Below are 27,605 nucleotides of genomic sequence, written 5' to 3'. Positions count from 1 at the left end.
TTCTTACATAATAGTATGTATTCCATGTTGTCAATGATAGAGAATAACACTTCAGTGTACCCTCCCTTATATGTTATGTACTAGAATTAAAAATGAATAGTTGATGACAGTGCATCTTTGATTCATCCATCTTATTTTATGATCTCCTGCCACTGCGCAGGTCTCAGGGCATGATGTCCGCCGCGCTGTACGCCACTAAAATATTGTACAGAAGTACTTCGATTTGATGTGAATTTAGTCGCAGTTAGTCACGGTTAAATTAATTGATTAGTGAACAAATACATCAAATAGTTAATTTAATCTGATCGGGAGTTATTGGCGAAAGCGCCGGTCGCTACACCACAACTAATTATTTTAATATAAATATCTGACTGAAGAAAATATTTTTTTGACATTCATAGGTGTAATTTCCGTGACCTACATGAATAAAGTTATTTTGATTTGATTTGACTTTATCTACAGAACCTTCGCATTTTTAAAGAAAATGTTTTCTATACCATGAATAAATAAAATGATTAAAACTGCCTACTAGAATACTCAATGTGTTATAAAATCATGCATACCATCTTATGATAAAATATTAATATTCTAAGATTTTCCCTAAGTTTAAATACTTTAGAGATTCAGAGGATAAATTACTAAGTTCTTCTTATATACGGAATATCTCTAAAGTCTGAATTAGAACGTTAAACAGATTTTGTGTTTAATGTTTTGACCGCTTCGCGGGGCGAATTTTAAAAGGAACTAAATTAAATTTTATTCATCTTATTACAAATATAATAAAAAAATAAGTAGCCATTATCCACCTAGGATAAATTTCGCATCGAATGGTGGTCGTTTCATGTCGATACGATCAGTGGTTTAGGCGTGAAAGAGCCTCATACAAAAAGCAATTTCATTATATATATATAAGACTAGGCGTTCCCGCCCTCTTCGCTGTGCAAATTTTAAAAGTAATAAACGTTAGAATTCGAAAAATAAGTAGCCATAAACCATCTAGGATAAATTTTGCATCAGATGGTGGTAGTTTAATGTCAATACGATCAGTGGTTAAGGCGTGATTGAGCCTCAAACAAAGACCATTTTCATTATATATGTATATCTTAATATATATATATATATATATATATATATATATATATATATATATATAAATTACGTGACACGTTGTTTGTCTGTGGACTCCTAAACTAATGAACGGATTTTAATGGGGATTACTTCATGAAGTGCAGTTTAGTCCAACTTGAGAGATAGGAAACTTTTTATTTCGATTTGGGACCAATAATTATTTTTATTGCCAATATTTGTTTTGTATGGACATATTTTCTGTGAGAGAATTTATTGACGCACGGTTTGACAGTTCTGCTGTGAAACAATTTCATTATAACAGCAAGGTGATGTTATGAAAAATTATTGACAAATACATAAAAAACAGTATTTTATTTATTATGTACAGTGCAACGTCTGTCGGGTCAGCTAGTATATAAATAGAAAAAAAATAGATTAACATTATGAGGGAATAAAACTGAAACTAGTTGACATTCTAATTAGTACCTAATTTTTTTTTTTTATGGAATAGGAGGACAAACGAGCGTACGGGTCACCTGTTGTTAAGTGATCACCGCCGCCCATACTCTCTTGCAACACCAGAGGAATCACAGGAGCGTTGCCGGCCTTTAAGGAAGGTGTACGCGCTTTTTTTGAAGGTACCCATGTCGTATCGTCCCGGAAACACCGCACAAGGAAGTTCATTCCACAGCTTTGTAGTACGTGGAAGAAAGCTCCTTGTAAACCGCACTATGGAGGACCGCCACACATCCAGATGGTGAGGATGATATCCTAACTTGTGGCGTGTCGTGCGAAGGTGGAATTCGGCGGCAGGAATTAGGTAAAACAGCTCTTCGGAACACTCCCCGTGATAAATACGGTAGAAGACACACAATGAAGCGACGTCTCTACGCAACGCCAAGTGATCCAGCCGTTCACAGAGTACTGAGTCCGCGAGAATTCGAGCTGCTCTGCATTGCACGCGATCAAATGGATTGAGCTGATACTGGGGTGCGCCAGACCAGAGATGACAGCAATACTCCATGTGTGGCCGGATCTACGCTTTGTACAGCGCTAGAATGTGGGCCAGCTTGAAGTATTGCCGTGCTCTATTAATGACGCCCAGTTTCTTTGAAGCCAATTTGGCTTTGCCCTCCAGATGGCCACGGAATTGGCAATCGCTCGAGATTTCGAGACCCAGTATTCCGATACTAGGCGAGGCTTTTAGGGAAGTGTTGTCGAAGAGCGGTGATGCGACAAATGGGGTTTTTTTAGTGGTAAACGCGCAAACTTGAGTCTTCTGGGGGTTAAATTGGACAAGGTTCAATTTACCCCATTCCGCGACCTTCTCAAGAGAGGACTCGATAGAAGACACAAGTTTCTCCCGGTACTGGTCGACGATTTCCCGAGAGAGACGTGCATGGCCCGTGTATACGGCATCACCAGTGCTGTCATCTGCATAGCAATGAATGTTGGAGGTGTCCAACATATCATTGATATGCAGAAGAAACAGCGTAGGAGATAGCACACAGCCTTGGGGCACTCCAGCATTCACGGGCTTCGGGTTCGAGCAATGTCCGTCGACAACGACCTGTATGCTGCGCCCAGTGAGGAAGCTGGAGGTCCACTTGCACAAGCTCTCGGGAAGCCCAAATGATGGAAGTTTAGAGAGGAGCGCCTTATGCCATACACGATCAAAGGCCTTCGCTATATCCAGGCTAACTGCCAGGCCTTCCCCCTTGCTTTCAATAGCCGCAGCCCATCTATGTGTTAGGTATACCAGAAGATCTCCTGCCGACCGTCCATGGCGAAAGCCGTACTGTCGGTCGTTGATCAACTGGTGACCCTCTAGGTATACCAAGAGCTGACGACTAATTATGCTCTCCATGATTTTGGAGAGCAGGGAGGTAATAGCAATAGGGCTGTAGTTTGCCGGATCCGAACTGTCTCCTTTTTTTTTGGATCGGATGGACAAGGGCTGACTTCCATGAGTCAGGGTCTACGCCTTTGGAATAAGAGTGCCGGAATAAACGCGTTAGCACCGGCGTCAACTTAGGGGCACACGTTCTAAGCACGATTGGAGAAATGCCATCCGGCCCGCTCGACTTCCTGACGTCCAACGAAAACAGAGCTCGCCTAACAGTTTTCTATCTGAACTGTACTTCGGGCATAGAGCTCTGACACCGCGGGATGGTCGGCGGTGTTTTTCCGTTGTCGTCAAGAGTCGAGTTGGAGGCGAAAAGAGCGCACAGGAGATCGGCTTTCTCTTTTGCCGTATAGGCCAGCGTGTCATTCTTAGTAATAAAAAAATGGAATTAAGTCGAAAACATTTTAGAGCGATGATTTTTTATGATTTTAAAAGTTCTCTCTCTCCGCAAGACTGTGCCGCTCGTCTGCAAAATGCTTTTGGGAGAGAAGCAGCTTGCTTGAGCACCGTGAGGCGATGGTTTGCTGAATATGAGAGAGGTTGGGTTTCTTTAAATAATGAATTTCGTGAAGGGCGGCCTTCAAAATAAGTTAAGTTGAGCGGCTAGTTGAAGAAAACCCGTGGATAACTTATGAGACAATTCGAGCACTATTGGGGATTGGTATGTGCCAAATTTAGAAAATTTTACACGAAGAATTGAAAGTTCGGAAACTTTGTTGTCATTGGATCCGTCATGAACTGTCAGCGGAGCAGAAGCGGGCTCGCTTGGAATGATGCTCACAGATGCTAATGAAGTACGACCACGGACATTCTAATGCTGTTTATGACATTGTCACAGGAGACGAAACGTGGATGTATTGTTTTTGTTATCCCGAAATAAACAGCAATCTTGTAAATGGGTGTTTGAAAATGTGAACAGGCCAGCAAAAATGAGGTAGGCGAGAAACATTGGTAAAAAAATTATCGCATTTTCTTTCTCAGCTACGGGTCGCATCTACACAACTCCACTTGAAGATCAAAAGAGTGTTAATGCCGAGTAGTAGGTATTCTACCATTTGTTTACCCAGGGTGTTAAAAGAAGTTCGAGAAAGACGACCAAAAAGCCGCGTTCGCCTACATCATGACAACGCTTCTTCACACACGGCCAACAAAACTAAGTCATTTTTAGCTCCCGAAAAAGTACAACTCTTCACCCATCCTGCACATAGCCCCGATCTAGCACCCTGCGATTTCTGTATTTTCCCCAAAATCAAAGATTTGATGAGAGGTTCCACTTTTACCAATTCCGAAGAGGCAGTGATAGCGTTCAATCAGTATGTAGAAAACATGCCTTCAGATCTGTGGTCTTCATGTTATAAAAAATGGTTCGATTACATGAAAAAATGTAAAGGACAGTATTTTGAAAAGCAATAAACATAATATTTTGGTTATAACATGTTGTTTTTTATGTTACCCAAAACTTTTAGTGGACCTACGTATATAGTTGTGATTATAGTGAAATTATTGAGTATATATTCTATTCAAGTGGTTCATAATATAATAATAATACTAGGAATGATTTTACTCAATATTGTTTTAACGTTAATAAGATTAAAATAATTTTATTCAATATACCTGGCTCTTAAAATTTAAAACTTTAACGAATATACGTTAATATGGATGACAGCCTAGTAATTCTAGAAAATTCCACACAAAAACGCCAAATACCACCTGCATACGTCTGTGACTGATTTAGGTTGACATTCAAGCACTTGAAACCTTTATCCATCGTTTTTATTTTAGACTAACTGATGCCCGCGACTTCGTCTGCGTAGATTAATGGGCTTTAAAAATAATAAGCAAGTTTTGAATAGAAGACTTTCTCATGTCCTATTCCAATTCCGGTTCCCGATTTCGCTCCCTATTGCTCCCTATTGCTATGGCAAACTAAACCCCGCGGGAGCCATGGATTTGTCCCGGTTCAGAAGCTCCAGCGTGAAAAGCGAAACAAACAAACTTATATTTACATTTATATTATTAAGTAGGAATTTTCTTGTGAGCCTACACATTTAAGTATTATAAACATTTCAGTGAATGCTTTAAAATCCTTAAGTAGTCAATAGGAACCTTACTTCGATGAAGTGCTTGTCATACTTTTTCTTATCGAAAAACAACACTTATGCACGTATAACCATTCGACCATCTAGGATCAGATAAATTGAGAAGAACTAAAAAAACTTGTTCTCTTTTAAATCGTTTAAAAAGCGTCAATATTTTCAAAATTATTTAAATGAATATAATCTCTAGAATGTACTGACGGACGATATCTATCTCAGCACAAAAATGTGATAAAACAAGCGCATGAGTGAATGTTGTAAGTATGCTACAAGTGAAATAATTGAATAAAATTTAAAATTCAAATCTAAATTTAAAACAACAGGCGTGTTCGAGATCGCCCTAACCAACAAATTTGGTGTCATCAACAACTTTATAAGTTTACAACTCAACAAGTCATGTTGAGTTATAAACTGAAGAAAATACCTAGGTAACACTGAAAATATTTAGAAAATGAAAAAAGGCTTCATGTAGAATAGAATGTTGCCAATACTTTTATTGTTTTTCGAAGTATCTCCGTTCCACTCTACACATCGTCGCATTCGATGGAACAACTGAGAAAAGCTGTGGGCCCATTCTTCCCTAGGGGTCTCTTCTATGGCATTTTCGTACACTTCCACCGCATCTTCAGGGCTCATAAAGCGAATACCTCGTATTTTATCTTTAGTTATTGGGAATAAATAAAAGTCGCAGGGCCAGGACAGGTCAGGACTGCATGGCGAATGACTCATTATTTCGACACCTGCCATAGTCAAATATTCAACAGTCGGCTTTGCGGAGATCGCTGAAGCATTGTCGTGGTGAAGGAGGATCCTGCTTCGAGGCCGCTGCTGTAGAATTTCTTCCAAGACAACAGGCAAACAGCGATTGCAATACCAGTCTGCAGTAACAGTCCTTCCATCTTCTAGCACTAACTAACTGTCGCGAAATGACCTTTCCGACCAAATAATGAGGCAATCATCTTTTTTCCTTGACTTCTTCCTTTCTTTATCTTAGTTGGCCGATCCTTGAAAGGAAACACCCACTGAGCTGATTCTCTTTTGGATTCGGGTTCGTAGCAATATATCCAGCTTTCAACTGTGACGATGTCAAATACAGCATTTGAGTTACCGCCGTTGAACTTATCTATTATTTGGCGACACCAGTCTATGAGAAGGTGTTTCTGGTCATTGATTTAAGTATGGGGAATCCACCATGCTTTAAAGCATCAGGAATCTTTGTACCTAGTGCTCGTGTAATATTTTTTGAATTTGACTCATACCAATGCCTAGGCTTGCCCGTATCTGCTGATATGTCACTCTCTTATCTTCCTCTATCATGCGTCCCACAGTACTGATGTTATCTTCAGTAGTCGCTGTTAAAGGACGTCCTTCAATCGGATCATCATTGAGATTGCTACGTCCACGCTTAAACTCGTTAAACCAATTGTAAATAGTGGTGCGAGATGAGGCTTCATTAAGAAATGCTAATCGTAGCCTATCATATCTTTGTTGTTGAGTAAGCCCACAACGAAAGTCATAATAAATCATTGAGGTTCATTTTCACATGTAATAGGAGTTTTAGATTTGCCACCAATTCACAAAAACAAATGACAAATGAATGCAATATACAACATTAGGTTACCAAAGAGTTTTCAAATTGAGATTATAAAAAAGTTTTCATTAGTAATGTACCAAACTGGCCAGTTCTAAACATTTTCAGTGTTACCCACGTATAACTGAGACCTATATTAGCTTACTGATGGAGTTAAAAAATATCTGGTATAATAAAAGTTTTCCTTGTGGCGATTGGGCCAAAAATGATCGTTTTTACAAGATGTGAACAATTTAAGTTTAATAAAAATAAAATTCAGGAAAATTAATGCGAAAGTTATGAAGAAATAAAAACTAATACTATAACAAATAATATTTTTTTCTCCGTCTTTTAATGTCTTAAGGTGAGAAATATGTACAAAAGCGGATCCGAATCCGGATTTCTGATTTTCCGAATGGATACTGAATACAATTGGTCCAATTAAATTAGAATTAAGATAATGTTGTAATTTAGAATTTGGTACGCGTTTATTATGTTTGGATTATTATTATATTGTCTAGCCAAGATCTTGTAGAAGACATGGCCTGCTCTAAACGGAAAGAAATCCCTAGAAAAAGGAGTCACTAAATTTCCTTTTGCAATAATACGTAAATACATATTATATTCGTGGCCTAGGCAGATTAAAGATTTTCGAATATAATTCTTTTTTTTATTCTTCTTCTTCGCGCTCTCCAACTAGCGAAGCTTCAGCTTTGGTAATTTGTTCTTCAACTTTGTTCTTTGCGAGGCAAAATCCCGATTCCTGTGCACTCTTGAATGTTACGTAGACACGACTTTTTTCTGCGACCTACGCATCTTCTTTCGGCAACTTTTCCCATCATGATGAGTTGTAGGAGTTCGTACCTCTCGTGCCTAAGCGCGTGCCCCAAATATGCGACTTTGTTCATCTTGATGGATGGTATGAGTTCGCAGTTTTGATTGACGTGCCGTTAAACTTTCACAATCGTGACCTTCCAACTAATGGCCAGTATACGTCTAAATACCCACATTTTGAAAGCTTCGTTTCCTGAAGTCTTCTTTATTAGTCCAGGCCTCATATCCGTATAGAAGTATGGGCCAGATGTATCAGCGTAGTAAACGAGTGCGCAAGGAAACTTTAACTACTAACGTTCGTACTTTTTTCATTTTACTAGAGGTGCTTCGAGCCACTTCAATTCTGGTCTTAATTTCCTGGTCGCTATTCCAGTTTGCATAACCACGTACTCCATATTTGTATTTTCACACTCTTTCTAGTTTTATTTAATGCTGAGACTTAATTAAGTATATAAATATGAGTGTTTTATTATGATTAGCTATTTTATAGACTTAAAATTATAGGTTCGCGTCACGGCTGATCTCGAATTTTCGTTACGTATTTGGTATATGTGATATGTCATTGGTAAATTTCATCAATGAACTTTATATTTGTAATAGAACTTGAAATAGAATAGAATTGGATAGTAAACAATAAGTGTATATTTTGCGCATCAAGGGTTCCCTATATAATGATAATAAAAGCTATACTTGACATCTTACTATTTCTAGTATTGACGCAAGTGGATGTGTTTGAAGATTTTCAGTACATCTCTTACCTTAAAATTGTCACTACTGCACGGTGAAAAGTTTTTATTGCATTGCCATAAAACAGTCTCAAAAATTAAGCATCCCACGCCTTTCTACCAAAATAGAATACTTATATTCAAATCAGATTCCATCCCTTATTCTAAACAATGCCTTCAGAAACTCCACGAGCCAACCTCACCCAAGGTAACATGTAAGGATTATAGAAGGGAACCCTCCAAATATGTATTATAAGATAAAACAAATATAGAAAACAAAGATCAAATCAAATACGAAACAAACTGTACATTATTATTACATAATATACAAATATCCGGACGACCGAGCCTTGCTCGGATTTTTAAGAATGTACAAAACTTGAACAAAAAAAAAACTAATAGGACTTCTAGATTCGAACCGGGGGCGTCTGCTTTCCGGATCACCCAATTTCCCATCTGAGCTATTATACGTCTTGTGTATATTGGCGTAATTTACCTTTGTATTCTAATGTATTTGTACCTGTCTCTCATTAAAACTCGGATAAAACTACTTTTTTTAAATTGAAACCTATCTAGATCGATTTATCGCCCTCGAAATCCCCTGTACACAAAATTTTATGAAAATCGTTGGAGCCGTTTCGGAGATTCAGATTATATATATACAAGAATTGCTCGTTTAAAGATATAAGATATACATTAGTATGAAATAATTTCATTTGATAGCCAATTCAGCCTACAATCTGAGTGTTCTGTCATTCGTTATGTGTTCTAGATGATTAGTTTCCTTCAGATTGAGTTTTGGTGTTACGCCTTTCAGAATTAAATTTACGATTAAAACAGTGTGTGCTTCACGAGTGAAAACCTTAAATAAGGCGAAGTGAACAATACGAAATACAAATATATTTTTGTTCTATATTCATTAAGTAGTAACATTTATATTGTTATAATTGTATAAAAGTTACTCTGATAAATTTTGTTCTCACTAATTGAACAACCGTTACATAATGTGATGCGAGCATTCAAGAAGAATACTTCAATATCAGCAGCTCCCGGGTGACTGTTTCTAATCCTGAAAGTTTGTTTTTCAGGTATCCTATATACGCTTGAAGATCAAATGGTGTGGGTTTCTTCAATTCTTCATCGACATCATATCTAATAGACAGATGAATCATTGGCGTCTTCATCCTCCTAGAAGTTTTACTTATATTTGTGACCCAAGGAAAAGTTTGCACCTGAATTAATCAGAAACGTTTTTTGAGGATTGAATGCTATCACTGAAATCATTACTTTACGCTCTTCTTCTGTAAACTAAACTCAGGAACGATAGTCGAGCACTTTTCATTATTATTCATTTTTTTTATGACAATAAGGGATGAGACGAGCAGGACGTTTAGCTGATGGTAATTGATGCGCCCTGCGCATTACAATACAGTGCCGCTCAGGATTCTTGGTATACCCAAAATTTCTGAACATAAGATGTCAAGTCTCATTTGCCCATTAATTTCATTAGCTATGGCGCCCTTCAGAACGAAAAGCAGTAATGCTTACACATAACTGCTCCGCGGCAGAAATACGTCGCCGTTGTAGTAGCCACAACCTAGCCGGCATTCTGTGCAAAGGAGCATCTAAAATTTTATTGTTGACGCATTTATTCGTTTAGATCTGTGAAACTCAAACTGCGGCCCACCAGGCTTTTGATAGTGGCCCACCCATTGTAGCTTCAAATTCTATTAATCTAACTATTTAAATTTCCGAGAGAATAATAGGCACAGTTATTGTTTTTTATGAGTTCTCTTGATGAGTATGTTCGTGTTCACCAAATAGGTACGAATCATTTACGTAACGGTATTAAGTATTTGATTCAAAGTTAGTGAGTAAATGAGTGTATTGTGAATGACTGTAGCACGGACTAGTAAAAAAATAAGGACTCCGCGCCGTGATATTGACAAGTGAAGCAACTTAAGCTCGTGAGTGTTTACGGGGGATACCAGATAATACAAATTATGTCCCGTTATTAGTCATAGTAGTATATAGCAATATTACTTTTTAAGTACGATTTTTTAATTTCTGATAGTCAGATTGTTTCCAGAATAAAAATAAATATGGCAGGCATAGTATGAGTAAATGAATAAATTACATAAAAAAACAATAACACCTTGAAAGTAAGGTTTAACTCCTGTGTCCATGTCTTGTTTGCAGTATCTTTGTTTTAACTGATATAAAAATGACGTACATAACTTACGTAACATTTCTTATTTTAAGAATACCAACACAAAATTTATTCTTAAATTCGTTTATTTGTCACTGATATGAAATCAAAAAGTACATTTTGAGAGAACAAATAACTATGTGTTTTATACTGATTTGGTTGTTAAGTTAATACACAAGTAATGGAAATTTTTACAGAGCACTGGATCCCCGACAATTCAAGTGGCTCTGCGTTGCACGCGATTTAATGTTTAGATAATATGATACTCGGATGCACCAGATCAAAGATGAGAACGATACTCGCATTGAAGTTGTGTTCCACACTAATTTAAAAAAATGTTGGTAAAGATAGTCCTATTATTATAAATCATTGCATCTTGGAACAGACAATGATTTATGTACATAGAACACTATAAAATGGATTACCCTATTTTTCGGGTAAAGTCCCCGTTTATTTATCGGTCACACCAGATGTTATTACCACGCGTGGCGGAGGTTTTGTGTTCCAAAATTCTAACTAATTTGTATTATGAAAAGACCATAAAATAGTGCGATAAAAACTATTCTATCCGTGAAAGGTAATTCCTTGGCACTTTTATTGTATCCTAGCATTGTTATTTACATAATTTCTCAATACGCGGCAGCCTTTTAAAATATTTTATTGCGATGTAATCAGATCCGTCACAGACGATGTCAGATGTCATAATGTCGGCTGATCGGCTTATATTAGTGTAAGTGTGTGCGTGGGGCTATAGTATTTACACGTTAACTGGCTTGTTTTGATGCTTCACTGTTATGTTAGATGACACGGAGTCCTTATTTTTTTTCTCGTCCGTGGACTGTAGTACAGAAAAATATCCCAACAAACCACTGAACTTTTTAGAAAGAAATTGTAAGTATTATTTTAAATAAATATAGTGAACGACAATGCCAGGAGTGTCTTCCAAACATAAACGTAAAATATCCGACGAAAATCGATTGTAAAAATAAATATTTTGTTGTGTCGAATAGTAGTACAGCAACTTGTTTGATATGTCGTGAAAATATTATAATGAAAAAACATAATGTTGCTTGTCATTTTACCATGAAACACAAGGCATTCTACGACACTTAACCTCAAGGATCACCCATAAGAAGTGAGAAATTGGCTTTTTTGAAAAGACCTTTGCAACAACAACACAATGTTATGTCGGTGGCATTATCGCAAGATGCAGAGTAACTAAAGCATTGTATGAAATTTGTTATATTCTTGGTAAATGTATTACTTGGTAAGTTAAAAAAATACAGCTTTCTGATTAAACGTTTTGTACAAGTATAGAAGATATTATCAAAAATATTAATTTTGATAACATAATTGACCACTTGAAGAATTGCAAATATTTTAGCTCAGCTATCAACCTTACTGATACATCGGCAACATCGTAATATTCAGTTTTTGAAAGTTTGTATTGCACTGAACAAAACACAATTATCGAGGATTTTTTGAAATTCCTTACAATGAAAGGCCAAACCAGAGGCTATATCGATGCTATTGGCAGTTTTGTAGAACAGAATGAGATAGAAATTAAAAAAATTGTTTGTGTGTGTACGGATGGGTGTCCTTCAATGACTGGATCTAAAAATGGATTTGTTTCGCTATTCAAAAAGAAATATTTTAACAAAATATGTAATAATCATGCACTGCACTATTCACCAAGAAAACCTGGCGGCACCAACTGTTAATTCAGTAATAGAAGCTGAGATGAAAACAGCAACAAGTACTTATTGTGAATTATATCCGAGCACGAGAACTGAACCACTATAGATTTAAATGTCTTCTGAAGAAGTGGTGTCTACGTGCCACCGCCTGTAAAAGAAGATTACTTAGAATGTTTTTAAAAGTGTGACAGATATTTGTAATAACAAAATATCTCAAGATTCACCCACTATGATTGTTGGTGATTTCAATTTATCTAACATCTCTTGGGCAGCTGATCCGAATGGAAACGGCTTAATGTCTGGTCAACTATGTAATAATATTGAATCTCTCTTTTTAGAGCATGTTGCTTTCAACAACCTGAAACAATGCAATCCTATTCAAAATATAAACGAACGTATTTTAGACTTAGTTCTTACAAATAATACAGATTGAATTCAAGTTAAAAAAGAAGAAAATGCTTTGGTCACAATAGACAACCATCACCCACCCCTACAAATTAACTTAAAAGTAAATTGTAACCGCTACATGAAACCTTCTCGTACACCATTTCTCAAATTCTTCTTATGTGACTATGGTAATGTCTGTAATGAATTGGATAAAATTAATTGGTTGTCTCTATTTCACAATGTCTATTCGGTCGATGCAAAACTAGAAATATTTTACCAGACACTAATCCCCATTATTTATAGACATACACCCATGCGGAAACCGCGAGATAGTCACTATCCTATATGGTTCTCAGGTCCACTGTTACGAGCACTTAAAGAAAAAGCAAAAATCCACCATAAAAGTAAAAAATATAACAACCCAATGGACAAATTATCATACAAATTACTACGCGAACGTTGTGCCATCATGATAAAAGGTTGTTATGACAATTTTACAAAACGCGTTGTCGAATCTATCCATGATGATCCTACCTACTTTTGGAAGTTTTTTAAACAGCAACGTAAAAATGGTACAAATTGTATTCCGAACGAAATGAATCTGGATTATTTTGTGGCCAAAGGAGGAAAGAATATATGCGACGCCTTTGCAAAACATTTTTCAGAGGTCTATACTAACACCAGTAACTGTCACGTAGGAAATGCACCACACCTAAACAATATTATTCCCAATGCTCCACTCGGTAGGTGTCAACTAGCTGAAGAGGAAGTTTTAAAACACCTTTTAAACTTGGATTCACTTAAGGGACCCGGTTCTGATCTTATTGCTCCAATATTTCTAAAAAAATGCGCACACCAATTAGTTAAACCACTAACTCTCATATATAATTGTTCTTTGCAAACGGGCATATTTCCTACCAAATGGAAAATTGCATATGTCACACCAGTCCATAAGTCCGGCAACTCAAAAGATATAAAAAACTACCGGCCTATATCTGTTTTATCAATATGTGGAAAGGTCTTAGAAAGTCTAATTCAAAAAGTAATATATTCTCATATAGCTCCATATCTCGATCCTAATCAACACGGGTTTCGCCCTCGGAAATCCACTACCTCGAACTTAGTTAGTTATATTTCAGACATCGCAGAGGTTGTCGATGCTACTGGTGAGGTACATGCAATTTACACTGATTTTCTAAAAGCTTTCGATTCATTGTTGCGTTGGTGTGAATCTTACTTAAGAAATCGGTCACAACTAGTTGCTGTTAATGGTTTCAAGTCCTATGAGATAAAAATATCATCGGGTGTACCTCAAGGATCACATTTAGGGCCCACATTCTTTTTAATTTTCATAAATGATTTGGCACTCAAGTTAAATTCTAAATTCAAATTGTTTGCAGACGATATGAAAATTTACAAAACTATTAACAGCCAAGCTGACGTGACAACACTACAAAATGATATTGATGCTGCTCACTCTTGGTGCACCACAAATGGAATGTCCTTAAATATTGAAAAGTGTTTCCACATTAAATTTACCAGAAAGAAAAATCCGTTAGACTGCGTATATAAAATAAACAATGTTAGTCTTAAGGAAGTTTATAGTATCAGAGACCTTGGCGTTATAATAGACTCGGCTTTAAGTTTTCGCCCACACATAGAACAAATAACATCTAAAGCATCAAAAATATCTGGGCTAGTCTACAGACAAATGAAAATATTTAAGGATCCCAGTTTATCAATACTCGTTTACAACAGTGTTGTCCGCAGTATCCTTGAATATTGCAGCACGGTATGGAGTCCAGGGTATCAAGTTCATTCCGATAGAATAGAACGAATTCAAAAACGGTTTCTATACCATCTATCTTACAAAGACTTCAAATGTAATAAATTGATTTCGTACGACTCTCGTCTCTCTTACTATAGAATGAAATCACTTAAAGACCGCAGAAAGATTGCAGATGTTATTTTCTTGGCAAAGCCAATGAAGGGACACATTGACGCGCCTGAATTACTTGAACGCTTGAAGTTCGTTGTGCCTCGTGATTGTAGCCGCTTACATAATCGCAAGACTTTCTGTTTGCCACAAAGCAGAACAAAACTTGGTGATCATAGTCCGCTTTATAGAATGCAATTTTTTGCAAATGATTACAGAGATGATATAGATATCTTCTGTGACAATATACCCAAAATAAAACATAAATTAAGTACATAGATAAGTTAGCAAGTAAGTAATCTGTTAATCTTTTTTTTTATTGTCTGTTAGAATAAGTCCTGTTTTTATCAAGCTTGTTAGTTAAGCGTGTTTTGTTGCGCTGTAGTTATTTTTTCACTTAATCACGCATGCCACGTCCACATCCAGTAGACTCAATTGATAAATAGTATTTTTCAGTCCGACCATAGTGGGCAACTTATAAAAGTAAATACAAGATTGGACAATGTCAGACCAAAAAAGGTGACGATTATACCAGTTACGGGTAGCCGTCTTGAGAGGTTTAGAAATAATTTGGTAAATACAATACCATTTTTACACTGTGGCGAAACTGCTAATTTTCACTACAACTTAGTCTTCAATTCCTTCTGTGAGGAATTTGACAGGATTTTTACTCCAGTAACGGTGACAGTAAACAAACATAGTTTTAATGATTGGGCAACAATGGGTATCCACAAAAGTCGTAAACGCTTATATGACCTTTATTATGAGAAACATTACAATAATAGTGAAGAATTTAAAATATATGTAAAAAAATACTCCAAGCTCTTTAAAATAGTTTGTCATGAAGCGAAAACACGTTTCATTGCAGATAAAATTAAAAACAGTAATAATAAAGTAAAAGCGACTTGGAGTGTAATTAACAATGAAACTGGTAGATCGAATTGCCGTAACACCTCTATCTGTTTAAATATTAATAAACGCGTTATAAATTCGGAAATAGAAATTGCAAATGAATTTGATAAATACTTCTCCGAAATCCCGATTGTCACGACCAAATATCTTAACTCTTCGCCAAAAGCAGCATATGATATGCTTACATTACACGTACCAGTATCTTCTACTGACTTGAAATTTAAGTATGTTACAGGTAGCGATATAATAAAAATCTTCAAATTAATTAACCTAAAAAATACAAAAGACCTATGGGGCCATTCGACTAATATTGTTAAATACATACTTGACATTATAGCACCTGAATTAGCAATAATATTTAATGAATGCATAGATGAGGGTGTGTTCCCTGACCTCATGAAATACAGCAAAGTTATACCTTTGTTTAAATCGGGCAGTTCTTTTGACCCTGCTAATTTCAGACCTATTTCAGTGCTGCCTGTTTTTAGTAAAATTTTTGAAAAACTTTTGCTTCAACAGCTACAAATGCATTGTTGTAAATTAATGAACAAAAATCAGTTTGGTTTCACTAGGGGCTTATCAACAATTAATGCGGGTACTAGACTCATTGAGCACATCTTTGACGCCTGGGAAGAGTCACAGGATGCATTGGGCATTTTTTGTGATTTGTCAAAAGCATTTGACTGCGTCCACCATGAAACTTTACTCCTAAAACTAAAGCATTATGTAGTGAAAAATAGAGCCCTAAATCTGTTAAAATCATATTTAAGCGAAAGAGTTCAGATAGTCGATGTAAATGACAAACGGTCTTCGGGTAAACCTGTGGGAATAGGTGTTCCACAGGGTTCTATTCTCGGTCCTTTCTTGTTTCTTATATATATTAACGATCTACCGTTTGTGGTAGATGATAGCCATGAGATTGTATTGTTTGCTGATGATACTTCACTTATTTTTAAAGTGAAGCGACGTGCGGATATTGATGACGAGGTAAGCAATGCACTCTCAAAGATAGTACGTTGGTTTGAGACGAATAATCTGCACTTAAATAGTAAAAAAACAAAGTGTTTACGGTTCATTACACCAAACACAGCGGAGGTACAAACCAACGTATTTATAAATGACCAGAGATTGGAACTTGTGGACACTACGGTCTTCTTGGGTATCACGTTAGATAAAAAGCTTCAGTGGGGTCCACATATTACCCATCTAGCAGATAGACTCAGCTCTGCGGCATATGCAGTTAGAAAGATTAGAGTGTACACGAATGTTGCGACCGCTAGATTAGTGTACTTTAGTTATTTTCACAGCATCATGACGTACGGTATATTACTATGGGGTCATGCTGCTGACATTGATATAGTGTTTGCACTGCAAAAGAGAGCTGTTCGTGCTATATATCAGCTTGGTTATAGACAGTCTCTCAAAGAAAAATTTAAAGAAATAAATATTATGACTGTTTATTGTCAGTACATTTATGAAAATTTAATATATGTTCACAAAAATCGTCACCTTTTTGCTCTTAATAGTGATTTTCATTATTATAACACTAGAAATAAGGGATTGCTTGTAACTAATTCTAGTAGGCTTCATAAGATACATAATAGCTTTAAGGGTAAATGTATACACTTCTACAATAAAGTCCCAGCCACTGTTCAGGCATTATCTATAAATAAATTTAAATGTTTTATAAAGAAATAGCTCTTTCGTAAATCATATTACTCCACTGCTGAATATCTAAATGATCGGACAGCCTGGGACTAGATTGTGATTATTTTATAGCGACTGTACAATATTGTATATTTTTATTGAAAAGAGCGCAGAAAAAAGAATGCTGGGAGAGTTTCTTGCTCCGCTTCTTCTCTCTCAGAGCGCCATTTGTTTCCGAAGCGGTAGTAGTATCTAGTAGTATAAGAAATGACATCAAAAAGAATTCTAAAGGAATCAATTTTGAGAAAATAAATGCCTTTTATGCCTTTTATGCCTTTCTATATTTTACTACTTTGCAATCCATACAATTGTAGTCAGTTTTGTGGACTAAATAATAAATAAAAAAAAAAAAAGTGGTTAGTCAATACAGTAACGTTATTTTGCATACCTCGGTGCGTTGGCTTAACAGAGGAAAAGTTTTGGAATAGTTTTTTTCTGTACTTCAAGAAATAATTTTGTTTTTACAGCAAAATGATACCTGAACTGTAAAATGACAAATGGTGGTGTGTTCAAGCTTTTCTATGCGACTGAGAAACTTGACAGTCTTAATCGAAGCTTGCAAGGTCAAAACAAAATAATGTCACATATGGCAAATAGGTACAATACCTAATTGCTTTCGAAGAAAAACTAAGAATTTATTAGGAAGACGTTCGAAACAAAATACTGCAAAATTTTCCAACACTTACCTACAAGTGTTACACAGGGATTGATATTTCCGAAGAAAACTAGTTGATAACTTCAAATTATATGTCTTTTCTATCAGACGAATTTAAAAGAAGATTTCAAGACTTAAGAAAAATTAAAAATTTGCTATGCAAAGAACTTATAAACTGACAAACGGATTCTCATCTCGATGACATATTATGGGTAGCGTGCAGCCAGCGCCAGATCTAGATAAAATAGTTAAAAAAATGTTCCCAATAATGTCATCGTTCTCACGAATATAATAAATAAACAATATAGATATTTTCTTCTTCTTCTTCTTCTTCTTCTTCTTCTTCTTTAGCCGTTCTCAACCTCTAACGTGTAGGACTCCTTCAGTTTATGCCATCTTTTACGGTCTTGAGCAGTTTCCAACCACTTTGTTCCCGCCAGTCTTTTGATATCGTCGTACCAACGCATCTGCGGTCTTCCTATAACAGATGTGATTTATGTAGGTAGCGGCCCACGCACCATAAGTAGAATCTGAATGTGGCCCAAGAAAAAAAAGTTTAAGTATGGCTGGTTTAGATAATAGATTATTAATTAGATTGTTTTCCGATACTCGGTGAGCACAAGTTCTCATACGCTTCACAAGATTGTTCACAAAGTATCGAACTGTAATTAATTTAACCGTCACCTCCAAATTTTGTACCAATTACGTAAACTTTCATTGAATAACTGATGATTAATTTCATAAGAGAGAATCGTTTATTTCTAATTAGTTTACCTGCGGTTCTGTGAAAATGATTTAAATTCTTTAATTTAGATAATTTTCACAAAACCGCAAGAGAGCAAGGTACTAAACAATCTGATAACCTTATTATGATGTACAGATAGAAGAAAAGGAACTTTGATGGTTATTAATTTATCTGAGATGAGAACACCTTTATTTAATTTACGGCTACTACAGTACTTATGAACTCATGTGTTACTTTACTTATTAATTTACATATTTTTTTTACTTACTCGAGTAAGGCATTTAGCATTAACCATTTGAATATTTTTGTTGTACCACTTTGCATATAATGTAACTGAAATGATTTGTAACTCTAATCAAAATAAGAACTTGTAATACTATTCTGTTTACAGTAACCTTAGAGTTTCTTGCTCATTCTTCTCTAAGGAAATCTGCCTTCCGAATGAGCTGCATGTAAAAATTACATACTTCAAGTATAATACAATTTACCGTCGAAATAAAATATTTTTGATTAGATTTGAATATTAGTTATTAAGAAATCTGCATTGCTCCTCTGAAAAATAAAAGTAAATTGCTTAATGAATGAAAATAAGGGTTATCTTATATTTTTGAATGAATTTTTTATTATTTAATTATACTGTCTAAATTTTATTACTGGAACCAGTTCCAACATAGACGTGCCGCAAGTTAATAATAATTATAATAATAATAATCATAATTTATTTCTCTTAAAATCATAGTTTACAGCAGCTAGTGGCCGGAGTCACCTTTTAAGCAAATAATGCCTGTACCAGGTGTCTCCGCTCTTCCAATTCAGCAATGTGTTATATTTAACAAAAGTTTTATTGACATGGTGGTGAAATAATAATAAAGTTATGAAATGAATATAAATTTAAAAAGGTTATGAAATGAATATAAATTAACAATTTAAATATTTGGAAAGTTACTTTTGAACACCTTAACAATTACAGCGACAAAGATTTACAATTACGATTTTTAATTCTTATCGAACATGTAAGTCACTTTTTATTATTATAAACATAAATCATAAATATGTGTAACTATGTGTGAGTGTGTGTGCGTGCGATACTGTGTGTTTTTGTGAGTGTTGTGTGCGTGTATATACGAAGTATATACACGCACACACGCTCGTATGTTAAGTGCGTGTGGAATATTTTCTGTCTGATCTATGTAAACATTGGATAAGTTATTATACTCTGTACATTATTTAAGTTGTTTAAGTAAAATCTCCGTTGCCTCATAGTCAAGAGACTTTAACCACTTCTCTACGATTTTTTTACAATCGTAATATTGTTTTGAGTGGATATGTAGTTTTTTATTTATTTTATTGTAAATTTGAGCTGAGAGACTATTGTATTGTGCGCTAGCAAACTTTGTTTTTGTTCGAGGGACTTTAGTTACGTTAGGTTGCCTCCTACTTTGTTTATTATTTACGAGATATGGTACTTCTTTATGTTTTTTGATTAAAACATGTTTCAGAAACAGTTTCCTCACAGAGAGTAAACCGCACTCAAGGTAAAGTTGTTCTGTAGAATATCTGTAACGTTTGAAATACATGGCCTTAATCAATGCTCGTTGCGAGCGCTCAATGTCTAAAAACTTTATTTTTGCAGCACCTCCCCACACTGGAATGCAGTAGGTTAGGATGGATTCAACTAGTGCAGTATATATTCTCTTTAGCAGAGTGTTAGAGGAATCACTATCGTTCTCAGATTTGTCATTCTTTGGGACCACGTACCTCAGCGAGCGAAAAACCCATATTAATTTTCTGACTCTTTCAGCCAGTTGCTCAAGGTGAGGGTACCAGGAGAGCCTCTGATCAAGTATGACTCCTAGATATTTGAAATTATCTACTTTATTGATTTGGGGACAGTTACAGTTATTATGTTTGCTAAGTTTACAGTTATGAACTTTCAGATTAAAGTTGCCATCGGGCTGATTATTATTATAAATACAATTAATACTGCACATGATATTTTTGAGTCTGAGCAACAAGATACTGGAAATGGCCATATTGGATTTTGATCAAGAGCTTTCAATGTGGATTAAATGGAAATACAGCCACCTCTCGCTAGATATTTCCTAAGCCATCCTTCCATCCACACACACAGGGTATCTGGCTAGACAAGGGCCAGAAAATCCTTTAACGCAACAGTATTTCTCAGGATCTCTTGATACACTTTGGATGAAAATATAGAGGTATACGGGTTGAATGGCGTCATAGAAAAGGAGTTTTATAATATACTAGCTGACCCGACAGATGCTGTTCTGAAAGAAAAAGTGATGTACCTTTGTATTTGGGTTTAATGTAGTCTAAAGCCATTGGAAATGAATAATAATAAAATTATAAGTAGTATATACACTGGCCTGCAAAAGTAAGTATCACACTTTTCAAATTAATTTTTTTTCCTAACTATAGAAGGTAGAGAAAATTACACATTTGTAACATTTTTAACTTAAAAAAGATAAAACAATGAAAATAGACATTTTTAGTTTAGTGTAAAAAAAATCAACTAAAATGTATTACATGTTATTTAATTTTTAATAACTGGTATTGCCTCCTCGAGCTCTGATTACAGCTTCGAGCCGGTTTGGCATACTGAACACTAGGTTTCGGAGCCGATGTTGGGGAATATTCTCCCATTCTTCTACCAGGGCCTGCTTTAGTGCCCTGAGGGTAGTAGGTCTGCGATTTCTGACTAGCCTCCCAAGCTCATCCCAGGCGTGTTCAATCGGGTTGAGATCAGGACTTCTTGATGGCCAAGCCATCACGCTGATACCGACCTCCTGAATATACTCTTGTACGATGAGCCGTGTGTGGCCGGGCTATATCATGCATCAGCATCGATCCATCACCCATATTTGCTAAATACGGCCCTGCATACTCATTGAGAATCTCTTGAGCATATCTTTGCCCAGTGAGGGTGCCATTTTCTATGGCTACTAGCTCTGTGCGACCTTCTGAAGATATGCCAGCCCATACATGTACAAAGCCTCCACCGTATTGGACTCTTTCTGAGATGCAGGCTTGAAGGTATCGCTCACCAGGTCGCCTGTAAACACTTCACCTTCCATCAGAAGTGTATAGGGAGAATCGAGACTCATCTGCAAACAAAATTCTTGACCATTCTTCTTCATCCCACTGCATGTGTTCACGGGCGTATCGCAGTCTCGCTACTCTATGCTGTCTCTCGAGTTTTGGGCCACTCGCTGGTCTTCGGGGTTTCAAATTTGCTTCAGCAGGTCTTCTTCTCACTGTACTGTCACTAATGTAGTCCCTCCGGGTCTGAAGTAGCTGTTGCTGGACTTCAACTGCATTTTGGTGGCGATTTCTTAACATAGTGGAAATAATATAACGATCTTCTCGGGCACTGGTACACCTGGGTCTGCCATTACAAGGTCTCCTCAGATGGTGTCCAGTCTCTTCGTACCTTCGCTTTACCTTCTGGACCGTTCGTATCGTCACACCCACCATTCTTGCAGTGCGACGCATACTGATGCCTAGTTCCAGAAAAGCCATGATCCTAGCACATTCTTCAACTGAAAGAGGCATGATAAATAAATGTTATGTGCTTTTTAGCATAAATTTTTAAAACAAGACCCATCGATCTTGAAAAAAATTTATGTGATTATTATTATAAATACAATTAATACTGCACATGATATTTTTGAGTCTGAGCAACAAGATACTGGAAATGGCCATATTGGATTTTGATCAAGAGCTTTCAATGTGGATTAAATGGAAATACAGCCACCTCTCGCTAGATATTTCCTAAGCCATCCTTCCATCCACATTCTACTCTTAAATGGTAGACGAAAGGGTATCTGGCTAGACAAGGGCCAGAAAATCCTGTAACGCAACAGTATTTCTCAGGATCTCTTGATACACTTTGGATGAAAATATAGAGGTATACGGGTTGAATGGCGTCATAGAAAAGGAGTTTTATAATATACTAGCTGACCCGACAGACGCTGTTCTGAAAGAAAAAGTGATGTACCTTTGTATTTGGGTTTAATGTAGTCTAAAGCCATTGGAAATGAATAATAATAAAATGATAAGTAGTATATACACTGGCCTGCAAAAGTAAGTATCACACTTTTCAAATTAATTTTTTTTCCTAGCTATAGAAGGTAGAGAAAATTACACATTTGTAACATTTTTAACTTAAAAAAGATAAAACAATGAAAATAGACATTTTTAGTTTAGTGTAAAAAAAATCAACTAAAATGTATTACATGTTATTTAATTTTTAATAACTGGTATTGCCTCCTCGAGCTCTGATTACAGCTTCGAGCCGGTTTGGCATACTGAACACTAGGTTTCGGAGCCGATGTTGGGGAATATTCTCCCATTCTTCTACCAGGGCCTGCTTTAGTGCCCTGAGGGTAGTAGGTGGTGGTCTGCGATTTCTGACTAGCCTCCCAAGCTCATCCCAGGCGTGTTCAATCGGGTTGAGATCAGGACTTCTTGATGGCCAAGCCATCACGCTGATACCGACCTCCTGAATATACTCTTGTACGATGAGCCGTGTGTGGCCGGGCTATATCATGCATCAGCATCGATCCATCACCCATATTTGCTAAATACGGCCCTGCATACTCATTGAGAATCTCTTGAGCATATCTTTGCCCAGTGAGGGTGCCATTTTCTATGGCTACTAGCTCTGTGCGACCTTCTGAAGATATGCCAGCCCATACATGTACAAAGCCTCCACCGTATTGGACTCTTTCTGAGATGCAGGCTTGAAGGTATCGCTCACCAGGTCGCCTGTAAACACTTCACCTTCCATCAGAAGTGTATAGGGAGAATCGAGACTCATCTGCAAACAAAATTCTTGACCATTCTTCTTCATCCCACTGCATGTGTTCACGGGCGTATCGCAGTCTCGCTACTCTATGCTGTCTCTCGAGTTTTGGGCCACTCGCTGGTCTTCGGGGTTTCAAATTTGCTTCAGCAGGTCTTCTTCTCACTGTACTGTCACTAATGTAGTCCCTCCGGGTCTGAAGTAGCTGTTGCTGGACTTCAACTGCATTTTGGTGGCGATTTCTTAACATAGTGGAAATAATATAACGATCTTCTCGGGCACTGGTACACCTGGGTCTGCCATTACAAGGTCTCCTCAGATGGTGTCCAGTCTCTTCGTACCTTCGGCTTTACCTTCTGGACCGTTCGTATCGTCACACCCACCATTCTTGCAGTGCGACGCATACTGATGCCTAGTTCCAGAAAAGCCATGATCCTAGCACATTCTTCAACTGAAAGAGGCATGATAAATAAATGTTATGTGCTTTTTAGCATAAATTTTTAAAACAAGACCCATCGATCTTGAAAAAAATTTAAAACAGAAAGAAAAATGTGAATGGTAAAATTGTAATTCGGAAACGTCCACTATGAAAAAGGAATGGTTTTGTTTTTGATGTTTTTTTCAGCCAATTCTTAAAAGGAGGTTACCGACTATAAAGTTTTTATGTACAAATTTAAATTTTCTTTGGAGTCCTTTTTATTTCGAAATTTTATTTATTTCTTAAAACGTTATCCCAATTTAAAAAGTGTGATACTTACTTTTGAAGGCCAGTGTATATCGGATATTTGTGTAAACAGCTTTTACATTACCGCTTCATAATTGCCAATTTTTAAAGTATTAAAATGGATATAGTGTGTTATTCTTTAGAGATAGACATATGCCATCAGGACTTTTTTGTAGACTTATATAAGATACACAATTCCACCATACATTATTTTGTTATATCTCAGCGGGCTTAGACAGTGTTTTCGTTGAAAGCTCCCAGACGTTTTATTTTTTTCCGGCACCTCCATCAAATATCGTTAAAGTATACAAAAACTTAACAAATTATATACGAAAACCTTTCTCGAGAATCACGCTATTCATTAGTGAAAACAGCATGAAAATCGGTGCAATAGTTTTTGAGTTTATCGCGAACACAGAGACGCGGCAAAGGACTTAGTTTTATAATTTGTGATATGGTGAGTATACTCGTATTGAGTGTCTGAATGCACCCGACAGAGGCGGACCCTTCATCAAGGCGAGGTTGATAATATTTACCATTTTTATTTATTTTATTTACAACAATCATTATTGTGTATAACGGTTGATAATTCATGATAATTCAAAAAATAAAGTGTTACGCGAGTCTAAATATTTGAAGACATCAATTTTTTTTTTTTATTTGGAACATCTTTTATTGTGAGACTAGTTAATTTTAACCATGGACACGACGATATGACTTAGATTTATATCTTAATTCAAAGTTCACGTTGCAAATATTGTACACGATTCTAATGAGAGTTAGACAATAGTCTATGGAGTCTATAGGGTCAATAATATAATATATAGTAAATATCAGAGATACAAGTCGCACCCTACTGGCAGTAACATAAAAAGTTGTACCGTGAATATTTCTTGCTTGTTACAGAGTCGAAATTGTCCGTCAGTGCGCTATGGGCTGTTTAGAAAATGAAAGTCGGAGTTCTTTATATTTTCACGCCTGCGGCCTGACCTTTTCCCGAAACTTTTGATTGTGAAGACAGCTAAGATTAATTTATTTCATGATTAAAGCTATCCGGCTTACAATAAGTTATGATCAAACTTTGAATTTTTAGACGGAGTAATGATGCGGATTAAGTATTTTTTTGTATGTTTTAACCATTGCGAACCTTTAATCACAAGAAAATCTTAACAATTTGTTATTTTTTAAAGTTATAACCCTCACTTCTGGGATTAATTAAACAAATTCAATTTAAAAACAAAATTTATGAACAATATCGACCCGTGACGAGAGGTCGCTTTTGTTTTGTTTTTAAATTTAATTTGTATAAGAAAATCTTATGCAAAGCTTGCTTATTTCCTAAATCCCAAAGCGACACCTTATTCTTCGGAAAATCAGTAACGTGCACCATTTATGTGTTTTCGTTTACAGGGCGCCGTAGCTAGTGAATGTACTTCTCTATCGTCTAATGAGAGTTAAAACTTATGTTTCAAGGTGACGAGCGTGAACCTACTTTAAAAACTTTCGATTCGATCAAGAATCCTAAGCGTCATATTTTAATGGACAGAGCGTATCAATCACCGTCGTTATGTTATTATTTCTTTAAAAAAATCTTCTCTTACAGAAATTCTAAACTGCTTTGACCATTCAGAAGGAAGTTTAGTATTTAGTCCATAAAACTATTTTGAAATAAGAATATAAACTGTACCAGAACTCACCATCTAGATTATTATTACATTAACGACTGTACCATTAGTAGCGCTCAAGCAATAACTTTTTTATTTAAACTATTTATAATTAAATTTCTATTTCTGTTCCGTTTTTATACATACACTAGCAATGTCACGCGGTTTCACTCTCGTAGATACTGATCTCGCGGTAGAAATTCTACTAAGTCGGACTGTAGGTTTATTTTTGTTCACATAAAAGTTTATAATAATAATAATGTTGACACACTTTTCACACAAATTATCTTGCCCCAAGTTAAGCATATATAGCCTGTGTTATGGGTTACAAGACAATGATATATTTAATACAATATACTTACTTAAACATACAAAAATTCATATAAACATACATAAATACATTTAAACATCCATGACTCGGAAACAAACATCCATATTCATCATATAAATGCTTGCAGCTAACGGGGTTCAAACCCGGGACCTCTAGCTTATTAGGTAGGATCGCTAACCACTCGGCTATACAGGTCGTCAAACTTATTATTGCATTACTTTCATTGACATTTTTAAATTCGACTTTAATAATTGATTGAATGGTATGTCCAATTTTAATAATTTAAAGAGTATTTTACAGGTATTGTACCGGTCTTAAACAAAATATCATTTCATGGGATAAGGATTAATACGGACTTATGAACAATATGGTTTGATTATTGTCGGCACTAATATGAACTTTAAGATGTGAAAAAGTAGTTACAGGAGCATAGCTACAGTAGTTGGACACGTTCTATAATATTGTAAAATATTTTTTTTGTTCTATCATCGATAGTTTCCGCGGCGCACACGATGACAGATTTTTGATGACTTATTTCATCACACCTTGGGTTATATTATTGAATTTTTATTAGGGATTTGAAAATGTAACTCAGCCTATGTCACTCAGTGAAGCTTTTTTTTAATGACGGAAGAATTTTTGAAATCAGTTCAGTGGTTTTTGTATGAAAACATTACAAACATACATACAAAAACACAAATATTTTCTCTTTATAGTATTAGTTTAGATAGTTTAGATGAACGACATACCAAAATATATTTTAATAAACTTTTGCATTATCTGTTTGCATGGCATAATATTCAATCACGCATGTTAACAACCTTCACATAAACTTGTCCACTATTGATATAAAACAAGAGACACTTAACATTGTCATAAAACTAATTGAGTCCACATTCGTAAGTATGGTATACTTCTGTAAAAGCCCGACACGGAGCAACGCGACATCACAGTCGCGAGGAGCGACCTCGACTGAACCACTGAAACCTGAAAGTTTTCCGAACACTCTCACTCGTAAAACTAAATTGCATTTTATATACACACAGTCACCTATGCAATCGAGTCTTGACTGGTATATATTCTTAATAGTGTTTATGTATGTTCATTTTTTTCTCGTGATAACGGCCTTAACCAGTGGGACTCTTTTTTCACAAGAAAATCGTATGCAAAGCTTGCTTCTTTCCTAAATGGGAAACACAGCGGAACTTTATTCTACCGGACATCAGTAACGTGCATTATTGTGTTTTGATTTAGAGGGCGCCTGTGATTTTTTTATTTATAGTTTAAAACAAAGCATACAATAAAATTTCTACATCTAAATATTGCGAAAACCCCTAAAGGGTTTATCTGGGTAAGTTGTTGCTCGTGATTTCAGCATTACATTACATTATAAGTATGATAATTAAATAATGGTACATATTTCAATATCTACATTAGTCCACACATAAATATGGTTGTTGTTCTAAATATATATATTTTTTGAAAGCCTATATTTTCCTTTCATTGTATATAAATCTTGTAGATTATACTGTTATGTATAGGCACAGTAGTAAATTTGCTAGAAACTGCTTGTTTTAGATTATTTGGAAAAAGATCTCACTTGACCCGGATGTC

General features: G+C 35.9%; 1 protein-coding gene across 2 annotated transcripts in view; it reads right to left on the bottom strand.

The window, feature by feature from the left end:
- LOC126972986 (neuropeptide FF receptor 1-like) overlaps nt 1-26,946 on the bottom strand; it is a 170,426-nt gene extending 143,480 nt beyond the window's left edge. The window contains exon 1 of one of the 2 annotated variants that reach the window (XM_050820102.1): nt 26,741-26,946. The gene's annotated coding sequence lies outside the window, so the exon portion shown is untranslated. The remainder of the gene's footprint in view (nt 1-26,740) is intronic. The other variant, XM_050820101.1, reaches the window with a different exon arrangement.
- Between the last annotated feature and the right edge of the window lie 659 nt (nt 26,947-27,605).

The sequence above is a fragment of the Leptidea sinapis genome, chromosome 28 (assembly GCF_905404315.1).
Source record: "Leptidea sinapis chromosome 28, ilLepSina1.1, whole genome shotgun sequence".
Lineage (NCBI taxonomy): Eukaryota > Metazoa > Arthropoda > Insecta > Lepidoptera > Pieridae > Leptidea > Leptidea sinapis.
Note: the sequence above shows the minus strand (reverse complement) of the source record. Positions and strands in the feature narration are given on the sequence as shown.